This window comes from Ictidomys tridecemlineatus, chromosome X (assembly GCF_052094955.1).
Source record: "Ictidomys tridecemlineatus isolate mIctTri1 chromosome X, mIctTri1.hap1, whole genome shotgun sequence".
Taxonomy (NCBI): domain Eukaryota; kingdom Metazoa; phylum Chordata; class Mammalia; order Rodentia; family Sciuridae; genus Ictidomys; species Ictidomys tridecemlineatus.
In genome coordinates, this window is record NC_135493.1 from 65315623 (window position 1) to 65322947 (window position 7325).

Below are 7325 nucleotides of genomic sequence, written 5' to 3' on the forward strand. Positions count from 1 at the left end.
CAAATATTTATCATTATTAAGTGGAAAATACTCAAAATCCTTTCTTCTAGCTTTTTAAATGTATAGTATATTATAATTAGTTACAGGCATCCTATAGTGCAATATCACACCAGAAATTTTGCTCCCATGTAAATAAAATTAAGTACCCACTAATCAATCTTTCTCTTTAGCTCCTCCCCCTATTCTTCCTGGCCTTTACTAACCACCTTTGGAAAAAAAGAATAATAATTTAATTTAATTTGACAAATGATGTTGAGGAAAACGGTTATCCATACTTAAAAGAATGAAAGTAGGCTCTTTTCTCTCTGAACAAAAACCAACTCCAATGGATCAAAGACCTAGGAATTAGAAACTATGCAACTCCTAGAAGAAAATGTAGGGTCAAACCACCAGCATATAGGCACAGGCAACAACTTTCTAAATAGGACTACTAAAGCTGAGGAAATAATGCCAAGACTTAATAAATAGGATGCCAATAATTTGAAAGTTTTTCAAAGCAAAGAAAATGTTTAGAAATGTGAAAAGAGTATTATTGAAATGGGAGAAAAAAAGAACACTTTTACACTGTTGGGGGGATTGTAAGTTAGTATAATCACTATGAAAATCAGAATGTAGTTTCCTCAAAATGCTAGGCATGGAACCACCACATAACCCAGCTTACCAGTCCTCAGTATTTATTATGAATAATTAAAGTTGTCATACTGCAGTCATATGTGCATACCCTTGTTTATAACAGCACATTTACAACAGCCAAACTATTAAACCTAACTAGGTGTTTTAGTCAGCTTTTTAGCTGCTGTGACTAAAGGATCTGACAAGCACAATTGTAGGGAAGGAAAAATTTATTTGAGGGCTCACGATTTCAGAGGACAGAACCCTTATGATATACAAATTGACTAAGCCTCGGATTCTTGCTGGATTAGGAACCGTGTTTTCAATTCAAGAACTTTTGGGAGAAACTTAATGGGCAGTGTTGGAGAATGTTGTTTCCAGCCTCGACTCTGTTGCAAAAGAGTATTTGCTCCCTCAAACTGCTTTCTAAAGAAAATAATCTATTACATCCTCACAAAATGTTCTTTACAAAGCAAGATTTTCTTTTCTAAGTTTGTGTATATAGGAAGAAATGTGAGTAGTTTGCAAATATTTTGTCTGTGAAATGTCATGGGATATGGTGTTTCATATCTTTCAGAGAAGCCATATTCTAATTGGCTGTGTGGATTAAGCATATTATGTTTCTTTGGTGTGATTTACTCTGGGGGATAAATTACTCATATTAATTTTTAAATAAATTTTATAAGCTTGTAAAAGGTTTTCCCTAATCATTCAGTCCCCAATAACAGTGTTTACATTTCAGAATTTGCACTTCTTCATTTATATGTCCGAGTACCTGACTCTGTGTCTAGATTCTGTGATTTAATGGTTTTTTCATGAGAAATTCCCTGCTATTCAAAAGGTCAGGTGTTAGATGCTCTGAAAAACACAGGATAATAAGATATTACCTTTTTACAAATGTTCTATAGCCAGCCTCCTCATTTTTCTGTTTTCACAACCCATGTGTACACACAGAAGTTTCAAAATACATTCCTACGTTTGAGGATTGGATGTATTATTCCTTTATCTCTAAAATATAAGTAAATTAACATGTGTGAAGCATTAGAACAGTGATTGGTATATTGGCAGTGTCACATAAGTGTTTCATAAATAAAATAATGGAGAATAGATTTCTGAAATCATATCCCAGATTTTCTGAAAAGAAGGCTCCAAGTAAGTTTGTCTATGCAAATAATTCCTAGATGTAATTAATAGAAATGAAATTAGTAGAGTCAGAAAGTTGTTGGCCTAGCATTCAAACTACAATGCAGGTTTGACCCCACATTCAGGAAAAGCAATATCTTTCACTTGCACTGATGGTTTCAGAAAGTCCCACCAGAGACCCCTTGAATTAAAGTTATCTGTTAGGAATATTTCCTATCTCTCAGGGATATATTTGCCTTAGTGTTCTTACCATACTGTTATTGGCTGGGAGCTATCCTTGTGAAAGATGGCCTTGAAGTAAATGCAATGATAGATTTCAAACAGTAAAACATGATATAATTATTCCTATAGTTGGAAGGTTTGAATCTCTATTTTTGTGGTTACCATACCTAGATAATAAAAAGATTGAAGTTTAGTAATGCATTTATATGAGAAGTATACATAACAAAAGTAAAAAGCATCAAAATGGATATATCAAAGCTTCAAATATGCAGCCACAATAAAGGAATATGTTCTCTAAAATCTTTAGGCTTCAATAGGTTTATTATACTTTACTAGATATATAAAACAGGACATGTAATCTACACCAAGCATACAGATATGACAGGGAGAACCTTAAAACAAAGATATTAATTGGAGCCTTATTTATATTGTTCTGAATTATTATTTTTGTCTACAAACTCATTTGCAAATAGGGAATGTTAATCTGTTTCACCAAACTGATGTAATTCTGCTGTCATGCCATCACATCCACTATACATCTTGTAGTCTCTAGACTCAAGGACCTGTGGCTTTTGCTTTGAATTGAGAAATACATGGTGTAAATGACAGAAAAACTTGAAGGATGGGGTTGTGGCTCAGTGGTAGAGTGCTTGCCTAGCATGTATGAGGCCCTGGGTTCAATCCTCAGTGCCACATATAAATAAATAAAATAAAGGTATTCTGTCCACCTACAACTAAAAAAATGTTTTAAAAATGTTCTTTAAAAAAGAAATATTTGGTATATTTTCTGTCTTGCTTTTCTTTCAGAGGTTAGACTGTTATCACAAAATTTTTCTTCCATAACTAAAATCAGAGTTTAATGTCTTAATAAATTGGATATATTTTTCAGCTCTGTGCAGAAGGATATAGTGAAAGGCATGGTAGATTTTAGAAGGGTTTGCTAGGGTAAAAATTTCTGATCTTTTATAGCAAACCTCCATAAAAAGTCTCTAAAAGTGGGACACAACAATCTGCAATTTTAACAAGTTCTCTAGGAGTCTTATGAAAACTTGTGATAAAACTTGTGAAATAGTAATAAACGGCACAGGTTTTAAATTGTTATTATCTGCTAATGTCAGTGAATAACAGGCTAGTCTCTTAGTTTCATTGAGAATGGATTTCCTCATTGATTAAATATGTTGTATAGTAATATGTACTGCAGAAAACTGCCAGAATGATACGGTTAAATTACATATATAATATGGCATTGCAATATCTGGTTTATGGTAAGTTTGTGATAAATATAAGTAACTGTTCTTAGGAAAGGTATGGACTGGTAGAAATGGTAGAGCCAAAAATTTTCATTATAAAGGTAAGTTAGCTTGGATGGTTTTGTTTCTTAAAAATGGAATGGACAATATGGATTTATCCAAACATTTGAAATATCAGTGACAACAAGAATACACAGTATAAGAAATAATGTTTTCAAAACATTAGACATCAAATTGCAGATATAAAAATCACTGAGAGCAAAGAAACTAATGAACACTATGACTATGACTATTCAAGCTTACTACCTTAAGAGGGTTTTTAAGCCAAAATTATATAGGGCTGGGGATATAGCTCAGTTGGTAGAGTGCTTGCCTCACATGCACAGGCCCTGGGTTCAATCCCCAGCACCACCAAAAAAAAATTGTATAAAATCTGATAGAGAGAGCTGAATGCATAAGATAAAAAGTGTTTTATTATTAAGTTTAACTTATAAACTGTTTTGTAAACACATAAAATTATGCATATCAATGGCATACCATATAATGTTTTAATGTATGTATACCCTGTATAATATTTAAATCATTTTAAAGGTATCTATTGCCCCAAATACTTGCCATTTCCTTATGGTGAGTACATTCAAAATCATACATTCTAACATTTTTGTAATATAATACATAATTATTATCCATTATCACCATTCTGTGCAATAGTATACCTGAATTTCTTGCTTTTCTTTAGCTTAGACTTACCACCCCACCAATCAATAAATATTTCCTCATGAAAAATTTTTGCACCATATATGAATAAGTTTAGTATCCCTAGATATAGACTGATATATTTAAAATGTGTATTATAAACCCCAAAACATCAACCAAATTAAAGGAATGTCCAATTTTAAGTTTATACTATATTATTACTGTCCCTTTCTTCAATATGACTAGTGCTGCTATAAATGTTTTCTTTTTTTCCCAGTTGTCAAAATTTATCAATAATAGCCTAAACTATTTAATTTAAAGTCTTAATAAATTGGATAGATTTATTAGGGAAACTTCCATATGAAGTCTATTTGAAATTAAACTCAACATTTCACAACAAACCAATATACCATTGCTTAGCATCAAGAGAAGCTGCTCACTAAAAGACCCTCACATAAATTTCGAAGAGATGTCCATATGAACAGATAGGCAAATATCAACATAGAAACTGCAAATCTGGAAAAAGCATGCAATGTGACTCCTACAAAAATTCATAAATTCATAATAACTGGATCCTAAGATATTGATATAAATGAAATGCTGAATAATTCAAGACAGATTATTTAAATGATCAATTAAATAAATACAATAAATATCTAAATGAATTAAAGAAGACAATATTGGATAAAAAAGAATGGCTCAATGACAGAAACAGGTTCTGAAAAAGAACCAAGAAAAAATCTTGAATAAAAAGCTTAAAAAGTGAAGTAAAAAATTCAGTAGAGAAAGTCATCAATAGATTACATAAAGCAGAAGAAAGAATATCAGGATTTGAATAAAAGGTGCATGACCTAACACAATGAGACAGTAACAAAAAGTAAATTCTGAACAAAATATACAAGATCTATAGTATAATATTAAAAGAACAAAATTATGAATCAAATATTTACATTATATTAACCTAGAAAATCTATAGTCAATAAAACATGCATGGGGCTGGAGTTGTGGCTCAGTTGTAGCACACTTGTCTGGCATATGTGAGGCCCGGGGGTCATTTCTCAGTGCTGAAATAAATAAAATAAAGGTCTATCAACCACTAAAAAAAAAAAAAAAAAAAACCTTTAAAAATATGCAGAAAAAATTCCAAACTCTTGGGAATAATATGGACATCTAGGTTCTCCAGACATTTCTTTATTATTATTATTATTTTTTAGTTGTTGATGGACTTTTATTTATTGCTGAGAATTAAACGCAGGGTCTCACACATGCAAGGCAAATACTTTACCACAGAGCCACAACCCCAACCCCTCTGCAGACATTTCTAATACCATAAAGATGTGAGCAGAAAATAACTTATCCAAAATATATTATAGTTGAACTGTCAGAAATACAAAACAAAAGATAATATTAAAATCTGCAAGAGATGAGCACCAATTCAATTTTAAAGAGAAATCAAAGAGATAACAGTAGATTTCTCAGCAGAAATACTGAAGATCACAAGGGTATAAAATGGGATATTTCAATTCCTAACAGAAAATAACTGACAATATATATTACTATATTCATCAAAGTTGTCCTTCAAGAATCAAAAAAGAAAGAAGACCATTCAAAATAAATAAATTAGGGGCTGGGGATGTGGCTCAAGTGGTAGCGCACTCGCCTGGCATGCGTGCAGCCCGGGTTCAATCCTCAGCACCACATACAAAGATGTTGTGTCCGCCGAAAACTAGAAAATAAATATTAAAAAATTCTCTCTCTCTCTCTCTCTCTCTCTCTCTCTCTCAAAATACATAAATAAATAAATAAATTAAAAGAACTCATGACTACTAAACAACATTATAGGAAATGTTCAAAGAAGTCCTACACCCACAAGAGGAAGCAAGATAAAATTATAAGAGCACAAGAGAGAAAAAATCTTGCTAGAATGATAGGCAAAAAATAAATAGTGGGAAAGATTAAAGCATGAATATTTTAGTATAGCACTAAATCTTAAGATGAATAAGGGAGAAAAAAAATAAAACAAAAATATTCATAACAACCGAAGAAACACAACAAAATGACAGGAATTATAATATTTTCTCAATAATAACCCTGGTTATAAATGGTCTACATTTGCCAATTAAAAGATTCAGACTAGCTAATTGGAAAAACAAAACTGCTTTCTGTCTTCAAGAAATTCACTTTGCTGACAAAACTGTGAAAGTGAAAGGATAATGAATGAGATTTTAGTCAAATGGAATCTAAAAACACAGGAAATAGATACACTTGTATCTGGCAAAATCAACTTTGAACCAAAATTAGTTAGAATAGACAAAGATGGTCACTACATGTGAGTAAAGGTGGTCACTCATCAAGAAGGCATGCAGGATAAGCAAAAAAGGAAAACTAGTAGATTCCCTACACTAAGAATACATATACTGAGAAGGAATTATAAAAATTCTCTCTTGTCCATCATTACCCTGATACATAAAACAAAATATTATAATAAATGAAAACTATGTCCCAATATTCATCATAAACACAGATATAAACATTTCATTTTTATCATATTAAATCTATAGTTAGCATATTTACCCCAGAAATATATAAAGGTAATAATTTATAAATATTAATTAGAATATTTATAGGAAGCAAGGTAGGTTTAACATTTGAAATTAATTAATTTAATTCAAAATATTAATTAAATGACAAGATATATAAAATTCTCTAAATAGAGGAAGAAAAAATTTCTTTTTTTTGTTTTCTTTGTTTTTTATTGGTTATTCAAAACATTACAAAACTCTTGACATATTATATTTCCTATATTCGATTCAAGTGGGTTATGAACTCCCATTTTTACCCCAAATACAGATTACAGAATCACATCAATTACACTTCCACATTTTAATATAATGCCATGTTAGTAAATGTTGTATTCTGCTACCTTTCCTATCCTCTACTATCCCCCCTCCCCTCCCCTCCCATCATCTCTCTCTACCCCATCTGTTGTAATTTCATTCTTTCTCTTGCTTTTTTTGCCTTCCCCCTCACAACCTCTTATATGTAATTTTGTATAACAATGAGGGTCTCCTTCCATTTCCATGCAATTTCCCTTTTCTCTCCCTTTCCCTCCCACCTCATGTTTCTGTTTAAAGTTGATCGTTTCCTCCTGCTCTTCCTCCCTGCTCTGTTCTTAGTTGCTCTCATTATATCAGAGAAAACATTTGGCATTTGTTTTTTAGAGATTGGCTAGCTTCACTTAGCATAATCTGCTCTAATGCCATCCATTGCCCTGCAAATTCCATGATTTTGTCATTTTTTAGTGCTGCATAATACTCCATTGTGTATAAATGCCACATTTTTTTTTTATCCATTCATCTATTGAAGGGCATCTGGGTTGGTTCCACAGTCTAGCTATTGTGA

At 31.7% G+C, this 7325-nt stretch overlaps 1 non-coding gene across 1 annotated transcript; it reads left to right on the forward strand.

The window, feature by feature from the left end:
• The first annotated feature begins 3569 nt into the window (after positions 1-3569).
• Positions 3570-3641, forward strand: Trnav-cac (transfer RNA valine (anticodon CAC)). Its single transcript has one exon. It is a non-coding gene; the product is annotated as a tRNA-Val (tRNA).
• The last annotated feature ends 3684 nt before the right edge of the window (positions 3642-7325 follow it).